Below are 20,520 nucleotides of genomic sequence, written 5' to 3' on the forward strand. Positions count from 1 at the left end.
GTGCCCATCAATCAATTACAACAAACATCACAACGTCTGTAGTGAGTGTGAGACCATGTATGCAAGTACAAATAACATCATAAGAAATAGTTGAAATTAGTTATGAATATTAAGATGTCGCTTTAAACTAGAAAGGCAATAAAAATCCTTTTCGCAGAATTTACAAAACTAATTTTTCTCTTTTGTATGAATATTAAGATGTAATTTTAAACTGTCTTTGCGATTAAATGACTTTTGACAAAAGTTACAAATATAATTCTTCTCTTTTGTATGAATATTAAGATGTAATTTTAAACTGCTTTTCTGATTAAATGAATTTTGACAAAAGTTACAAACATAATTATTCTCTTTTGTATGAATATTAAGATGCATTTTTAAACTGGTTTTGTAATTAAATGACTTTTGACAAAAGTTACAAATATGATTATTCTCTTTTGTATGAATATTAAGATGTATTTCTAAATTGCTTTTGCGATTAAATGACTTTTGACAAAAGTTACAAATATAATTCTTCTCTTTTGTATGAATATTAAGATGTAATTTTAAACTGGCTTTCTGATTAAATGACTTTTGACAAAAGTTACAAATATAATTATTCTCTTTTGTATGAATATTAAGATGTATTTCTAAATTGCTTTTGCGATTAAATGACTTTTGACAAAAGTTACAAATATAATTCTTCTCTTTTGTATGAATATTAAGATGTAATTTTAAACTGGCTTTCTGATTAAATGACTTTTGACAAAAGTTACAAATATAATTATTCTCTTTTGTATGAATATTAAGATGGTTTTTTAAACGGTCTTTGCGATAAAATGACTTTTGACAAAAGTTACAAATATAATTCTTCTCATTTGTATGAATATTAAGATGTTTTGTTAAATTGCTTTTGCGAGTAAATGACTTTTGACAAAAGTTACAAACATAATTCTCCTCTTTTGTATGAATATTAAGATGTAATTTTAAACTGTCTTTGCGATTAAATGAGTTTTGACAAAAGTTACAAACGTAATTCTTCTCTTTTGTATGAATATTAAGATGTAATTTTAAACTGCCTTTCCGATTAAATGACTTTTGACAAAAGTTACAAATATAATTATTCTCTTTTGTATGAATATTAAGATGTAATTTTAAACTGGCTTTCTCATTAAATGACTTTTGACAAAAGTTACAAATATAATTATTCTCTTTTGTATGAATATTAAGATGTATTTCTAAATTGCTTTTGCGATTAAATGACTTTTGACAAAAGTTACAAATATAATTCTTCTCTTTTGTATGAATATTAAGATGTTTTTTTAAACTGCTTTTGTGATTAAATGACTTTTGACAAAATGTACAAATATAATTATTCTCTTTTGTATGAATGTTAAGATGTTGCTTTAAATTAAAATTACGGTTAAAAACCTTATGGCAGATTTTGCAAACATAATAAATTTTCTCTTTCGTATGAACGTTTAAATGTGATTTTAATTCAGAACTTTGATTAAAAGTCTTCGGACAAATGGTACAAACATAATTCTTCTCTTCATTATGCTTAATAAGTTGTGTATTTAAATTATTTTCTGGAATAACAGACTTTTGACAAAAGTTAGAATTATTTACACTACTCTTACAATTATTCTTGGTACTTCTTTTGATGGTTAATTTTTCAATAATAACCTGTAAAATTAAACCAACAATTAAAAGGTAATTATGAATTAATACAAAATTATTTCCATTACAATAACATTATTCTATTTTGTAAAAAGTTGCAAAATATGGATAAAAAACTGAATATTTTAAACATATATTCAAAATAAACATCGTTTGGAATATTTTTTAATGATTCACAAGTAAAGTTTAATGTAATAACAAACTTTACTTATCCTACTGCATATCTATACACATAGCTGAAACTTTACAGATTGTCTGGGCTAAAGGTATCCAAAACAAATGGCCTATATTTAGGAAATAAGTCCTAACTTCTTAGTACTCAAATGATAGCATAAATCTCCAAGAATTGTTCAGGGTACTTTTAATAGTCAGTAGAATATGCGTATGATGTGCAGACAAGCTGACTCCAATGCGATTGTAGTCCATCAATATGTGGATCCCACAAAAACCATTCAGTGCATGCTTTAGTTAATGGAGTTTCAATCATGTACATATGTTTAACAGCTTGTACAAACTGAATGGAATATCAATTCTTTTATGTCAAAGTTTAACGTCCTCAAAGGTACAGGGACTTTAAGAGACAGAAATCATCAAAGGTTACAGTTGTGATGAGGCTATGGATCAAGTAAGCTACGCATTCACTGCCCGTCCCATTAACTTTATTAGGCGACCTAGTTATGGACTGCAAATATCTCTTTCTACTGTTCAAAACATTACCATAAGCACTCAGTTTGCAAGAATACAAGTTACAACTCTTATTTATAGTTAGATATCTTATTTAGTGGTGAGACAACTTTTCATTTGTGCAGGATAGTTAAAGACACTCTGTCAAATTTAATGTACTTAAAACCCCATGCAGTAATCAAAAATGAAAGGGACACACCCATAGTCAATGTCTAGTTATGATGAAACAAAAATGGTGTAATCAGACTGATCATTTTCATGGAGCCCACTGTGACAGGGCAGATTTACGTCGACCTGTTTCAGAATTTTCCGGTTCCTCAGATCCTGCCAGATTCATTTCCAACAAAATGGTGCTCCACCACAATTATATTGAGATGTTACCATGTTCCTGAACAACACTTCCCCAGATGTAAGATCTGATGAAGTACGGACTGCATGGCCAGCTAGATCTCTCAGATATCACTCCTCTAACTTTTTTGCTTGAAATTTCATTAAAAGTTGTAACAAAAGAAAGTTTGAGATTTGGACGATTTAAAATAAAAAAATTGAAGGTGTAGGTCTAATAATGAAGCTGATGCTCTTAAACACCTGGCAGGAGTTAGATTATTTTCCAGGCATCTGAAGTGCAACAAAAGGTGCATACACTGAAGTAGACAAATTTACATTAAAACATTGCGAGAGTTGATGTTTATTTAAAAAAAAGTTGCCAAGTTATGTTAACTGGTTCTCTTAATTTTAAGCTGTACTTTTAGACTGGACACTCTGTAGATTATAGTAAAACGTCATATTCTTCTGTACCAATATATGGTATTTTTATAATAAAAAACCAACATCAACAACCCAAGTAAAGAATTACAAAGTAAATGAAATAACATTTTATTTTTTATTCTAAGCACTTTTGCGGGATCCTGCATATCAGTTTTATATAATACAATTAAATAAAATTACATATCCAACATAATAAAAAATTAAAACTACAATCATATATAAAAAACATCATATAATAAAAACATTTATTTAACAAGTTAGTTAAATAAAATAACTACTTCTACAATAAATAACAACTTAAGTTTAAAAAAAATAATAAATAGAATAAATTTACGCTATGTAACCTGGAAAGCCAATTTACATTACTGAGTGGATTTAAATCACGATATTTATAAAAATTATGATTATTTCTTTTTTTTATATAAAAATGTGCTGCCATCTGTTGCTGCCTTTATAATTGTCATCTTAATATTCTGTCTGAAAGTTGATCAAGTTGGAATCTTTTGTATTTATATGTTTAAAATCTCTAAAAAATGTCCAAACTTTGCCTAGTATTGTTTAAATTTAATTTCTTGATTTTTTCACTACATTGAAATTTTAATATTAAAATTAACTATTTACAATATTTTAATTTTTTATTATGTTTGATATGTAATTTTATATAAATATATTATATACAGCTGATGATGCAGGATCCTGTAAAGGTGCTTTTGGAATAAAAAATAAGGTAAGTGTCATTTCATTTACTTTATAATTCTGTACTTGGGTTGTTCAAGTTGAATTTTTTATTAAAAAAATACAACATATATATATATGATCAAACTGGAAAACATGATTTATAATGTATAATTTTATAATAAACAAAATAAAAATATATAATTTTTTTAATTCTTCTAAATTCGCGTCCTCTTATAACAATATATTAAAAACATTTAAAAAAACTTGTAAATAAATCTGATGAAGTGGTGCGCATGCAAGAAACACTATTATATATATATATTTCCACACAGGGCAAGAAACTTAAAAACCAAACTGAGAGAGCTTGAACTACAGGTATTTGAGTGTTATCTTTTACACTGCTCCTATTAGCACTATTATTGGAGGTGTATATTACTGCTCTAATCTATTATTGTCTGTTGTAAACTATTCATGCTTCAGTGCAATAATTTTCGAGAACAGTGGTTTTCCTTGTCAACACGATTTGTCTAGTGCAATTCTGACTAGACGATTTGTCTAGTTGCAAGTCCTACACTATCAATAACTGGAGGCAAATGTTCATAATAAAAAACTGAAGTCATTGACAACAGTTTGCATCAGGTGACTCTCAATAATATTACTTTAGCATTGATGCATCAGCTGTGCAGGGTGATCACTTCGGATATCTTTTGTCAAAATATGGTAGATATGTTAAGTCTTCCTAATGTAATCACAAAATTAGATTTTATATTATTTTCTTTTCATTTACAGATTTTATGTCACAACCATGTTTAGTCTGTACCAGGTCCACTTTAAACTGCCTACCTGATAAATATTAAAACATGAACACTGAATACAATTAACAACAAATCACCCAAAGCTTACTAAAATGTCAACTCCATCAACAGGTTAAAATTCACATATTTCAGTCATCAATGAATTTCAAAAACACACTTTGCTCTCACACATTGACCATTTATCATTCACAAACATCTCAATAAATCGATATTAATTAAAATGAACTAAATACAGTTACAAACATTTTTTTTTAAAACGAACACATTGAAATATATAGACAGTAATGAAATTAACAAATCATGTTTGTTACAATAGCCAATAGTTACAATAGCTAATACTTACACGACATGGATAAAATACCATCCCATCTTTTGTCTTCACTGTGTGAAAATCTTTTATTCGAAGTTCATTGCTTTTCATATTAAGATTAACCAGTGGTGAAGCATCATTCAATAAGATCTCAGATTCCTTTAAAAAAAAGATAAAGAAATCATATTACAAACTAATTAATTTCCAATAAATGTTTTTTTTTTTTTTTGTTTCTGACTGGAACTTAGTAATAATACCACTTATATACAAATCACATATCCTAAAAATAAATATTTTTGGTAGTAAATACCATTAAAATCTATCTTGCTAAAAATTTTAGAAAAATCCAAATATTATATGACAAAATTAGGCCAAAAAAGAACAAAACTGATTTAATTTTATTTTTATATGAATTTACTATTAATAGAATATTACAATTGTTATTTATATATATATATATATATATTATACACTTTATTTTCTCAAAGTGTATGTTGCAAAAAATAACAAAATTGCAAACACATTAATCACAAATTTAATTCTGAGAAAACTGATTTTATAAGTCAATTTAAAACAAATATGGCGGTTGTTCAGGAAGGTTTTGAAGAATTTTTTTTTAACTTTGAACCTAATTCTCTTGCAATTTGATTCATTTACCCAGATTTTCAAACTCTTTTTATATTATCAGTATGATGTGATTTGTCCAACTCTGCGAAATAAGCAGTTCCCTCACCTTTGCATAATTAGAAATGAATCTTTGTCCAATGAGCCATTTCTTAAGATTTGGGAGGAGGAAGTAATAGAAAAAAGAGGAAGTAAAAGAAAAGATATAAAAAACAAATAATCATTTAAAGATAGATTTAATGAAGATTTTAAATCATTTAAAAATAGAATTTTCTCGAATAGGTTTCTCGAATGTTGCTGACAATTTTATAATAATTTTGTATATTATTTAGTTTTAAACTATTATTTAGTTTAGAAGATAATTTGGAAATAGTTGAAAAAATTATATATATATATATATATATATATATATATATATATATATATTCAAAAACGTGAATTCAGCCTTATAAATCTGCAAACAGAATTTGATTGAGACACTTTTATTAAAATTAAGTTTGTATCCAAAGATAAGATATGATAAATTAATAATTATTGTAATACTTTTTCATTATTGACTGAACAAATATTTGTTAAAAATAAAAAATCCATAAAAACATTTTGAATATTTTTAGAAGTTTAAAATTTGTTTTATTAATTTTTATTTTAAACAAACAATTTTTACACAATGTAAAAAGCTAATGGTTATTATATAAATTGTGAATAGTTAAAGAATTTATAAAAGTTATCACTGAGAATGAGCATAGGCCTGAAAGCAAATTGAAGTAAGAAATTAGAGGCAAGAGTGTTTCTCTAATTCCGTGCTTTACAGAGGCTGAAAGAATATTATATCGTACATATAGACATTTATGTACAGAGAGAAAAAAATGGACTATAAAAAGTTTAACCTGCTAAATAATTAATATATACGAGTTCACAAATCACGAGAAGATCCTCTAATTCTCTCTCTGTGTTTAACTTATTATTTCAATTTTTCCAAATAAATCTTCACTTCAATAGGGATTTTTTTTTTATCGATCTTAATTATACTGGTTTTTTTAATTTAACTTTTTTCAATTCATTTAGCAAAAACATATATGTATTAAAACTTATTAAAGTAAATTTTTACCCAATTATCCAGATCTGGCCTTGCAAAGGTTCATCTGGACAATTGGTGTTTTCACTGTATGCAGAATCTAATATCCTTACTTACCACTTCATTTTTAACTTCTAAATTTTCCGTCTTATTCAAGTTGGTGTCTTCAATTGCTAAATGATCTTTTTCGATATAAAGTAGTTCCTCTTTCAGCTGTAGTAAATCTACTTGCTGTAATAAAAAACAAAAAAATGAAACATATTAACAATATTGTTGATACTCATGTACCAAAAATATTTATAAAAAATGTAATTTTTGAAGCAGTTCTCTACTGAGAATTTACACAATTATTAATGAGAAAAACTTCCATAAGCTTCAAAAACAACATAGATCTACCTTATTATTAAGATATATTTAAGAACAAAATATTTGTAATACTCTTAGTCAAGATTTATTTTTTAATTATACTGTTAAGGTTGACGAATCTTTATCTAATGATTCCAAAGGTTTTTAAAATAAGCTAACAAAAACAATGATAAATCTATTTTAGGTGGCCACGAAGGCGGAGCGAATGTTCTCAACACTGATGAGGCTATTGGCCAATGTTGCAGGTCCCAGGGCATCTAAGCGCAGGATATTAGCGTCTACGGTGGTGTTGGATATATAGCCGATACTACTGCTATCACATACAATATTGTATGTGATGGCGGTAAGGTGGGAGGCCTTCAGACTGAACAGCAAGTATAGGAAGTTGGCTATCAGGGTAGCCCAATTATATAGGACAGTTTCCTTGGATGCTTCACTAGTGGTGGTGTCAATGCCACCATTTGACCTCATAGCCAAGGAAAAAAGGGATAGGATCACAGAAGGCAAGGACCCGTATGTTTATTGAATAGCAGGAGGTGGAAGAAGTAGAGTAGAGTTGTGGACGGCACCGAGTGCAGACGTGTTTCCTAGCTCCGCGATATTTTACTTTTTGATTGGGTTTTTTTGATTTTTTACTGGATACGGACATCGGAAATTATAGTGGTATGGTTAATGGACACAAGTGCAAAGTTTTTTGAGTTTCGGTTTTTTTTTTTTTTTTGAAAATACAAAATTTTGAGGAAAGTGTAGAGAACTTTTAGTGCTACAGCCCTTTTGGACAACGGTTAAGAACCGAAGGGGTGTGGGATTGTAAGTAAATACAACTACACGGACAGAGTGAGTTAAAAAGTACTTTGAATAAGTTTTTCTTTTTTAAGTGTTTAAGTATATACATTTAACTTACATAGAGACAAATTTTGCAAATCAAGCGACAAGCTCTGGCTTGTTCGTGACGTCATTGAAATACAAGTAAACAAGGACTTGTAAAATTTTCAGAAGTTTTACTGTGTACTAGTAGAAATTTTTCTAAGTGTTTGCGATACTTTACACGGGCAAACTCCTATCCTCCATATCTCCTATAGTTTTTACCATAGAACCAAAATTCCCAAATATCTATCCGAAACCAAAGATTTCTGACCTTCTGACCGCCCCTCATATTTTGACCCCCCCCAAAATTTTTGACCCCGGATTTGGACACATACATTTTACTTCCCCCCCAAATTTTTTTGGGGGCACCCGCCCGCGTGGGGTATCATAGGACTCGGAATCAACCCCTGATTTCGAATCCGAAGCTCGCTTCCAATAGAAAATAAGGCCTCTCCAGAGGACATTACAGGATTAAATCAAGGAAAAGCAAAGTGGAAGACAGTAGAGGGGAGAACCGCCAAGCGGCCTAGAGCAGGCTCATCAGAAGAAGAGGAGGCCCCCCTTAATTTGAAGGAGGTTACGTACAGGCTGGGTAATGCACTATTACAGCTTAGGCAACTAACTGGCAAGGCCAGTGTAACGGCAATCAAGGCTCATGAGAGGGAGCTGACAGAAATTTATAAAGATTTACAACGAATAAATGATGAGACTCCAGACACAGTTGACCAAAGTACACAAACCGAAAGTCATGGCAGGAACGAGATGTCAGATATTCTATATTCTAGATGTAGAGATGACAGATGAACAACTGATAGACAGATTACCCACACGATGGTCAACCTGGGCAATGAACAGGCTGACCCAGGAGAAAGATCTAAGACCAGGAGATGACAGCTGTTTTTTCATCGATTTGAATGGATTAAAGCCATCCAGCCGGTATGCTGGGACGGCACCTGGGGCAATGATCTTACAAGACTGCACCATCCTCGAAGATGGAAAGATCACAAATACCGGAATTAGGTACACGGTAATCTATGACTCTAGAGAAGGAGATATTATAATCTCATATTATAAAGGCCTTACCAAGAGCTGTAGGTAAGCTGGAGTCAGCTGTCTTTGTGGTTCCCAGTGGTGTAGCGGGCATCATAGTGAGAAAAATAGTAATATACATGATGAGGAAGGGTAAGACCTTGCTGAGGATGTTACTCCCCAGCCTGAGCGAACAAGGGAGGGCAAGGTCGAGGTCGGTATCAACAAGAAAGGGAACCCCCCTGGTCGTTGGAAGTAAAACGGTCGTAGTAAGGGCCCCCAGTAAATCTTATGCCGATCTGTTGAAAACCATGAAAGAAAAGGTTAAGGTTGAGGAGGCTGGCGAAATACTGTCAATTAAACAGGGAAGGGATCAACAACTAGAGGTCTGAATTAGTGGGGCGCAGAAGGCGGGGGAGTTTTCCTCCCTGCTGAAGAACAGAGCAGAGGATCTCCAGGTGGATATAAGAACAAAAGGAGACCGCAGAACAGTCGCTCATGTAAAAGACATGCTAGGCGACACTACTGAGCGAGAGGTCAGGGAAGCGGTAGAGAAGGTACTAGGACAAGGAGAAAACTTTCAAGTCACATCACTAAGGGAGGCATTTGGAAACACAAAAAATGCCACGGTGGTCACAAGTCAAAGGAATGCAACGAAATTAATTGCAGCAAGGCTGAGAGTAGGGTGGGTGAGTTGCAGGGCCTACATCCGGACGGATATAGAGAAATGTTATCGATGTTGGGATGTCGGTCACAGCAGAAGAGTGCAGAGGCCAGGACCGTTCAAACCTCTGCTTCAACTGTGGTAAACCCGGCCATGTAATTAAAGATTGCAAGGAGGCGACCATATGCCTGGACTGTGGAGCCACTTCACATAGGACCGGCAACCCGTGCTGTAACAAAGGTCATGACTAAAGTAATACTAGTTAATAATAACAGGAGCCTACTCTCTAGTGATTTGAGCATAGAAATAGCAGCTAGATATGAAGCGGACTTCCTGGTGGCCACCGAACCTAATGTGTATTCGGCGGCCAGAGAACAGTGGCTGACCGATGGGAATGGTGATGTGGCAATTAGAAAGATCGTTGGAAATGTGGATTATGATCTGTATGGTAGAGGTGACGGACTCATTGCTGTTGAAGTAAGCGATAAGATTATAATAGGTGTATATATCAGCCCTAACTGCAGCAGGGAATCTCTTAAGAACAGACTCCTTGACCTCCAACAAGTCATTATACGAGCTCGGAAGAGAATTGTAGTCCTTGGAGACTTTAACTGCAGGACTGTTCTAGCTGGAGCGGTCTCCTCGAACGCTAGAGGAAAACTCCTGGAGGAATTGCTGGCAGCGACAGGAATGACATGTATTAATGACGGAACAGCCACCTACCAAGCAAGAGGGCATCAATCGGTCCTGGATTTAGTTATAATTGATGGAAAGATGCGCACTGATGCAGCTGATTTCATGGTTCTTAATGACGAAACAGCCAGCGATCACAGAGCCATCTTTGTTAACTTCAGAGAGCAACGGCCAGAAATAAGACAGATAAATAACAATATCAGACTGTCTGATCAACACATATATAGAGTGGCTAATAATGCGGCAAATAGAATTAGAAATAGTACTCAGATAACACCTGAAATATTCCAAAATATAGTTAAAGAAGAGATGGCGAACATACCGAGGAGAAATAATATTAAACATAATATGGTCTACTGGTGGTCCAGGGAGATAGAGGAACAGCGTAGAATTATGCAAAGACACAAGAGGACGGCCCAGAGGTTGCGAGCTAGAGTTGGTTCGGAAATAGGATGTAACATTGCGACAGAGCAATATAGGCAAGCGAGAAAGACGCTTAACTTCCTCATAAAGCAAGCCAAAAGAAGGAAATGGTTAGAACTATGCGAGGAGTTGAATGCTGATCCGTGGGGAAAGGCTTTCAAAATTATAACCTAGCGGCTTGGGAGACAAGCTCCGACACTGAATGAAGAAACGGCTGCATTGCAGATCAGAAAGTTATTCCCCAGAACGGAGGAGCAATATAATAGAGAGGTGATAGAATGCCAGGGAGGAAGATTTACACAAAAAGAGGTCATGGAAGCTATAAATAAATTAAAAAATAAGAAAAGCCCCAGCCCAGATGGCATCCCAGCGGCCATCATTAAGATAATAGCTAGAATCGTACCTTGGGAAATAGTCGATGTAGCCAGCTACGGCCTACAAAATAGAAGCTTCCCTGAATGCTGGAAGGAAGCAAGAACAGTCTTCCTCCCAAAGGCAGGACAAATTCAAGAGAACACAGCATATAGACCGATTACGCTCATAAATAATACGGAAAAAGTAGTTGAAAGGTTGTTAGAAAATAGACTTAGAGAGGAAATAGAGGAAAAACAATGTCTACATCCGGAACAATACGGATTTAGAAAGGGATGGTCCACGGTGACCGCAGTCGAGAAGGTAAAAAACTGGGCATTAAATTGCAGAAGCGGTACATGGAGGACTAGAAAAATCCCCATGATCATAATGCTTGATGTTAGAAACGCATTTGGTACGGTCCCCTGGACAGCCATCATTGAGGCGCTTCAAGCCATGCGAATAAGTAAATACTTAGTAAATCAGATAGATCAATATCTGCAAAATAGGTTCATAGAGGTCAAAACCCTAGAAAGGAAAGCCATATTTCAGGTATTCGGAGGGGTGCCGCAGGGTTCTGTCCTTGGCCCAACCTTATGGAATGTTTTCTATGATAAAATCTTCAGGCTGAACTACCCGAAGGGGTATCGATAGTAGGATACGCGGATGATATCTCAATATTAGTAGAAGACAGAGATATAAATGAACTGGAGAACAAGGCAAACCAAGCCCTTAGAACAATAGATGAATGGATGGAGGATAACAAATTAGAAATAGCTCCTAATAAATCCTGTTACCTGGTCCTCTCGGGTAGAAGACCATTAAGAAGTGTGAATCTAAATATCAGAGAACAGAGAATCGATGAAGTAAAAGAAACAAAATACTTGGGGGTACTTCTGGACAAACGTTTAAGGTTCAGCAAGCATATTGATATGATTTGTGGGAGAGTTACTCCTGCTGTAAAGGGATTAAGAGGATTATTTCAAAACCACGGCTCACCTAAAATGGTTATTCGAAGATTGATAACCGCGGCTATCACTTCGGCGGTACTGTATGCGGCTCCCATATGGGGGGCGGAAATGAACATACAGCGAAATAAAAAGAAGTTGAGAAGTGTCCATAGACTGGCATTGCTGCGTGTAGCTGCTAGTTACTGTACGGTATCGTATTACGCGCTGTGCGTACTGACCGGGGTCCTACACATAGACCTTCAGATAAAAGCCAGAACCCTCAGACACAGCGGTATGTCGAAAGAAGAGATGGAAGGGATTATAGAACAAGAATGGCAAGAAGAGTGGGCAGGGTCCAGAGTGGGAGAATGGACCAGACGCCTAATCCCTAATATTAAAACCTGGAATAACAATAGACTCGGAGATGTCAATTTTTACATGACACAATTACTGTCGGGGCACGGCTCTTTCGGTCAGTATCTGTATAGGATGGGAAAAGAGTCACCCCGCAGTGCATCTATTGTCCAGAGAACGACGATGCCGAACATACGTTGTTCATATGTCCAAGATGGGCCGTTAACAGAGGTCAAATAGTAATTAATGGTCTTACACCAGAAAATCTCATAAACCGCTTGGGGTACAACAATGAGAACTGGGAATGGTTCCGCAGGTTCGCCGGGGAGGTCCTGCGGGCCAAAGAGGATGAAGACAGAAGAATGGGAGTATAAACAGTAGGGTAGGGCGGACAGTCACTCCATGGAGGGCCTGTACGCCTTGGTGTGCGGGTACCTGAGAAGGGGGTGAACTCCAGGGGAGTTTGAGTTTGGGTTAAAATAAAAGACCAAGTCCCGGTCGGCGGGGTCGTTCCTGCGGGAGCCTAGGCTCTTTGTGGGGTCAGCGCTGTCGATTAGAGGCCAAAGGCGTAAAGACCGAGTACCGGTTCCCTGCTGAGGCGCTGGGGGACGGCATAGCCGGACATTGGCTCTAAAGCGAGGGATTAGAGGCAGGCAATGTAAAACAAAAGATCCGAGACCGGGGAGGCCAACCTGCCGTGCCGGACGTATAGCCGGTGGGTGGGGGACGCCTCCTTTGAGAGTAAAAGGACACTCTCCCCGACTGAGTATACTTAATTGGATATCCAATCGGGGATAGTAGGAAAAAAAAAAGGAGGTGGAAGAATCCAAAAGGACATTAGAGCTATATTTTGATCCCAGAAGTAGCTGCTGTATTGGTCAATAGACCAAGGGTCATTTGGGTTCTACGTCTGCAGGATTGGAAGGAGGTGTACAGATCAATGTCAGTATTGTGAAGAAACTAACACATTGGAGCACATCTTTTTCATGTGTCCCAGGTGGAAGGAAGAATTGGCATGTGATGGTTTGGACTCGCTTGGGGGGTCATGCAGTTGATGCTCTTGTTCGGTGAGAGTTGGACCATGTGTTCACAGTGGTTTCTGGTGGAGCGCTCCACCAGAAACTACTAAAGGAAGAAGATGAGGTGAGCAGCAAAGATGTCAGTTGAGGGTAGTGCTGGGCACCAGTCTTTGGGGGCAGGTGACAGGTGTGCCTCGACACTGCCATCAGCAATGGCTCCCATGAAATGCATTCCTGCCATCAAAGGCTAGCATAGCTGTGTGGAGTTAAGAATCTACTTGTATAGTAAATATTGAGTTGTAAATATCATGTGAATGTAGTGTGTAAATATTTTTATGAATGTGAGGTGTACATGTGATGCACGTAGTGCTGAAGTTGAGCCTTTCCAGCAGTTCCAGTACCACATTGCCTGAGGGAATGGGCTTTTAGCGAGTCCACTGCAGTAGGCGGTGAACCTCACACCCAGTATGTACAGGCTACTGAGCGTTTGGTTTAGGCATGTTTTCCCACTTCCGATGTAAAACAAAAAAAAAAAACACTAGTTTCTATTTTTTTATGTACTTATGATTTTGCATTCATGGGTCTCATGCCTCTCTATTAAATTAAATATAAATAAATAAATTAAAAAATTTACCTCTTGCAAAAATTTAAAAACTTACCAAATACAATTACCCAGCCTTTGCTTGAGAATAAAAATGGAAAATTAGGCCTTAACAACAAAGACAATTGCAAAAATATACGAAGTACTTCAAAAAATTATTAAACTGCCATGAACCAGCAGTAAGATTTCATTTCCAAAATCCAACATGAACTAATTATGCAGACACCACCCATCTGCACAGATTACAGTGACAGGCCTTAACTGTCCATTTCACGACTCTAATAACATGACATCTATTACATTGATTGTGTCTAGCGGGTCAGTTACTGCTGCACACTTCTCATACTAAGCGGCCGATATGATGTTATACCATCAGGTAGTTTACCTAGTTTGATTGGTTTCAGCTATTTTCCATACATCGAGAAAATATTCAATGTTGAGAATGGATGTACAGTAATAATAATTATAATAGCTGAACAAGAACTTTACGATGAGTGAAGTTAGCATTGTAGATAATTTATGAATTAGATAGTATGCAAACAATGAAGATATTGGATTTTAAAGTTTAATGATAAGAAAATTAGAATTTATTTTGCAAAAGCAGCAAAATTTATTTGTTCTGAATGAATACATAAAAATGCTAAAAACAGCTATTCATAAGTTAAAAACAGCTGCTGGGTTGTGTATGAGATTTTTCACTCATTTTCTTATTTCTGCATGCCAGCAATCTGTTAATTTTTTTCAAATTAAAAATCTTTTTGGGTGAAATTAAAATTAATTTAATATATATTCTTAGAATTAAGCTTCACTTTAACAAAGCAGTACTTGCTGATAATACTTCCTATCTCTATCTATACTATTATATAAAGAGGCAGAGGGTTTTCGTTTGTTTGGGATAAACAAAAAAACTCCTTAATCACTTTCAACCAAATTTTTACCCACATTTCTCAGCATAACTGAGAAGGTTTTTAGATATGTTTTCAATCTCAAAAAAAAAAATGAGTATATATCTGTAGTAGTGGAGATTTTCCGGTTGAAGCACAATCTTTAATGAACTGTGAGTCATCACTGTGTGAGGTGAGGTTGAACTGAATGCATCATATCAGTCGACTGAAAATATTACAAAAATAATGAGTAATATTAAATTTTGAACAATTTCTTTCTGTTTAACAATAATGACCTTCCCTTGGGGTATGCATGTGAGGCTAGAATGGTGAGGTATACGAACACCTCATGGGAGGCTAGCCCAATCATTACTATGAACTATTAACAAACGGGGTGCCCCTGGACCACTTTTTTGGAGGTGCTCTTATATCAGAAAACAATCACCCGATTTTGAAAATTCAAACTGGGAATATATATATAGTTTGTCTGTTTGCTCGTGCATCATGTGAGAGGAAGCTGACTGATTACTTTCAAATTTCAGAATACATATGTGTTACCCCAGAGAAGGTTTTAAGCCATTAACCGAGGCCCTAGCTCCCTTGAACATTGAGATATTAAAAATATTCATTATTTCTTCACTCCCAAGATGGGTGAAGTTGTGAATTAAAGAAATTCATCAAGGAAAAGATAGATTTATTCTTCTACTTCACTACTGAATATTTCTGCCGCCATTGCAAAGAAATAAGTTATGAATTTTTCATTGTCAAATGCGTGTGTACTTTAGTTACTCCTATTACCTATATTTCATAATTTAGTTTCTTTTTCAGGGTTCTGTCCAACCTCATCATGTATGTTACAATATCCAATAATTATAAATACTTACATGACATGGATAAAATTCCTCCTCTTCTTCTGCCTTTATAGTGTGTACATCATTAATTTTAAGATTAATCCGAGGTGGAATGTCATCATTTAATGACATCTCAGATTTCTATAAAAATAAGATGAAAAAAACCTTACAAAAATGTTGAAATTAATTAATATTCAATAAAATATCTTTTTTTATTCTGACAAACTTAAATATACCATTGTAAATTAAAAAAATATTAAAAAAAAAGGTCTTTCAACCCATCAAAGACAGAAAAGAAGACACAAATTATTTAACCCCTTCATAGTTTTTGATGAAATAACTCATCAAATAACTACCCTGATAAAAATTTCCTTGACGAAATAATTCGTCATCCACTTTTTTGCTGAAAAGTGCCACTGATGAATTATGAATTGACCCATTTAATTGTGTTTGTTGATGGGTTACTGTAACATATGCAAGTCTAGTTCCATTTTTACTCTAATTTATTGCTGAATTTTTGCAATTCATTCAGGAAACACACACACGCGCACACACACATTAAGGAATTTATTAATCTCAATTATAAAAGTAAATTTCTACACATAGAAACTTTTTTTTGTTTTTGCACCATATTTCTTTTTTGTTACATTGTACAAATTTACATATATTCCAAATATCTTTCTGGGTCAATCCATTTAATGTGACCCAAGAATTGACACCAATTCCACCAAAAAAAATTGAAACTCACCCACTTGTTTTCCACATGTCTCAGGACCTTAAAATTAAAAGTCTTTTTTTTATTTAAGCAGTTTATTTGTGGCAGCCATTTTTGTTATGGTACACACACCTATTTTTTGTGATTGCAAGGGTTTATAAAACAATCGTAACTAAAAAACTGTAAGTCCGGAAAGAATGAAACAAAAAGCAATATATTCATATTTTTTCAAGGTGATAGAATGGTCTAGCGGTTTATTTACCTATCTCTCTTCTTTCTACGAGAAAATTAGCGATAAATTTGATCTTGAAAAACAGGGAAATTTTAATTTTGGTAATTTTTTTATGAGGCGAGGATGCCAAACACAGTTTGAATTATTTTTTTACATGTAGGTATTGTTAGTAGTTTTACCATAAATAATATGAATAGTGATATAATACTTAACCCCTAATTTTTTATGAATTTTTGGAAACTAATCTTTTTACATGATTTAAGTTTTGGCTTCAAATAATTTCCACCACTTGTAGTGTTTTTGTAGATGTTTATGGAAAATAAAATAGTTTCTTGTGTACTGTACTAATAAAAAAATTATAACCTCTCAAAAATCATGAAAAACTTGTTACAAGCAATACAATTTTGACTTAATAAAAGGGATTTCTTGTCTTCTTGGCGATTTAATATCTTTATGCTTAATACTATAGTTGAAATAGACTTGTTTGAACCATTCAATTGCAGTGCTCATCTTATAACTGGCGCTTGAATTCATTTCCAGTCATCAGGAAAATTCATGCTGCAACATGCTCATTTATGCATGTTGCATCATTTAGCTTCGCAGTTACAGACTGGTGTGTCTGACATTAGTTAGTGACCTGTTCACATCTTTACCAAGTGTCACAAATTTTATCCTATTTTTGAAAGTGTTTATTAAATAAATAAGTTTTCATCATTATATTACCAAATTTTAAAATTATTTAAATTTTTACATTATTTTTCAAGTAAAACAATGGAAGAACAATGTCCCATAGGAATTTATGTGAATGAAGAGTGTCAAAACATTGTACTGGTACAAGGCATAAAAACTAAGCAACTGTCTTTGTAGATTACAAAAAGGCAAACAACTCAATCAATAGCACTTCCTTATTTAATATGCTACAAGAATTTGGTATGGATCCCAACACAATTAACATAACTAAATAGATTCTTCCAAACACCTCTCATAAACAGCTTTCTTATAATTACCTAACGATAGTTCTTTATATTTTATAGTAGCTTGAATGAGGTTATATTTGATATTGATTCATTTATGTTGGCAATAATAAATAATTACTCTGAAGATGAATTTTTAAATAAATTATATTAAAACAAAAATTATTTATGTGCATCCTGTACAGAGATCACCTTGCTATTTCTTATTTAAGAACTAGAACTAAAGATCTCCCAGTTATAAGATTTGAACACTCACTATACCACTTGGCTGCTGTGACTGAAAATATACAAATAAGTTACTTATTTAACAAATATGTTTAATTACAGTTTACTACAAAACATCACGAGTTGGAAGGCACCATTTTGGATTTAATGGAGGAACCCCCCACCAAAAACATATTAATAAATCCCATTATAAGCTGAACCACCAGCCCACACTCTTGTTATCTAAAAACTTTTTCTAATTTGTACGCCCCATTTTAGAATACTTATTTGTTTCAACATGCCCACTATAATAAAGGTTACCAAAAATAGGGAAAAATACTAACTTAGCATTAATCAGATTAAGCAGAATTCAAAAAACAATGCAAGCTTGTTTAAATATATAAATGTCAATAAGCACAGGTTCATTGAAGTTCTATTTATTATGTCAGTGAAACAGATTCATAATATTGGTTTGTAAATCTTTGTTTACACACATCTTTGTTCTACATCATGCCATAGATTTCAAATTTTGTGTGTATATATATATTTTATAGTAAATTTTTAATTTAATAATACATTATTAATACTTTAATTAAAGTGAGTGGACCAACCCCTTAAGTCTCTTAGCATCCCTAAGGATATGGTAGCACTCACATTTAGTGATCATGGATTTATTCAATGTATAATCACTTCTAACCACAAATTACCTGTTAAAAATTAAAAGTTAATAAACAATAGGAAGAATTAATGTTCAAGTACTATTAATAATTATGTACTAAAAATCTATTATTTCTTTAGACAGAAATTTCTTAACGGTAGCTAGTTGCATCATTGCCTAAGAAGTACGGTTGAGAGTAAAACAAATCTGACACTCATCGTGCCAAGTTTAAATGAAATTGGCACTCTTAGGGCAATGGCACAATAAATGAACTTAACTGTTAAGGTTATTTCTCCATTCTACTGAGAAGGCTTGTGCCGTCTCAGATAAAACTGGTTTGTAACAAGAACAGCATGAAAGGTTTGGGCATTAAAATATGATATATGTGTAATCATTTCTGAAGGACTGTGAAATTGAAGTTCAGTCTGTGTTTGCATGGGGTAAATGAAATTTACAGTCGCACACTTAAAATGTGATTATACAAGTTTCTGAACAACTTTCCTTTTGTGGAAAACGATTTTACAACGAACTAAAATGAATTTACATGACTGTTTAAAGTTCACGCTACCAATTATCAATATAAAAAACTCAAACTTAAATTCTACTGATTTATATTAGAATAGCATAACATTACTTACTTAGTCAAATAAACAAAGTAAACACCAACAATTACACAATAATAATATTACAACATCTACTACATATCTTCCTAACAAAGCTTTCCCACAATTTTATCAGTGATGCCAACACATGCAAATGTATACTTTAATACCTAAGATATCTCGATATAATCTTGGAAAAAATATATATACATACATATAATATTGCACATTATACTTATTAAACAATTTCTTATTCACGGAAAAGTTAAGTGGTAAAATGTAAAAATAAAAAATGTAAAGAAATTTTCATAAAATTCTTTGAACCGATTGTAAGTTTTAAAATAATAAAAAATAATCCGGCATTTAATAATAATAATAATAAAGTTCTCATAAACTTGTTTGGAGTTGTTTATTGGTCCCAGACATCTTGAAACATGAACATCTTTGTACGCACAACGATGACAAAATACAGAATGCATCACCCTAAATCCGAAGTGAAATGTCTGTATATCTCTTAAAGAAGATGATAGAGGTCTCGACCTAAAATCACTTTGTAACAGACACATTGCTTCAATGAAGTGATATTTTCTCTCCAGATCTGAAACATCATCATAACACAAAGCAGTAGTTTCATCGGACAAGGGTTACTCCCCTCTAAATCTGAATGGTGACAATTTGTACTCCTGTATCATTACAACTAGGGATAGGATCCAAGCATGGAAATCTAAGGCGCTCCACGGTAGATTTCTCCATTCCCACGAAAATGCTGATAACGACGCATTTACGCGTTAGCTGAGGGACGAATTTCTATTTAGAGAAACTGAACGTTTTGTACGTGCCATCCAGGATCAGGTCGTTGCGATGAACAATTACAAGAAGTTCATAGAAAATCAGGACATCAGTGATGAGTGCCGGATGTGTCACCAATTATCGGAGACAATTGATCATTTGTTAACTGAATGCGCCAGTCTGGCTGACAAGGAAATCTGCATCACCACGATCTTACATTAAACACTGTTCATCAGGCGTTGGCGTTGAAATTAGGACTCGTAGATGACAGGGAGCAGTGTCCTTGTTATGAATATAAGGCGAGGCCTGTGCTGGAAAATGAGCACTATAGACTGTGTTAGATCTCTCGGTAAATACTGCTAAAATTATTGCTGTGAATAGGCCAGACATGGTTCTCCCAAACATTAAAGAAAAGACTGCTCTTCTCATTGATGTCACTCATCCATCTGATCACAATATTAATAAGGCTGAGCAGATAAAATAACCAAGTACAACCCTCTGGCAATAGAGTATAAGGAAATTTACAGACTGAACTCAGTTAAGTCATTCCCGTTGTGATAACAGCAACTTGATTGATTAATAAAAATTCGAAGAAGCTGATAGAAAAGGTTGCCCTGGATCCTAAACTCAAAATTTCAATAGATCGGTAATTCTGGAGAAGTGTAGGATTGTACAGACTGTGTT

Source organism: Lycorma delicatula, chromosome 3 (genome assembly GCF_047948215.1).
Source record: "Lycorma delicatula isolate Av1 chromosome 3, ASM4794821v1, whole genome shotgun sequence".
NCBI classification, from domain to species: domain Eukaryota; kingdom Metazoa; phylum Arthropoda; class Insecta; order Hemiptera; family Fulgoridae; genus Lycorma; species Lycorma delicatula.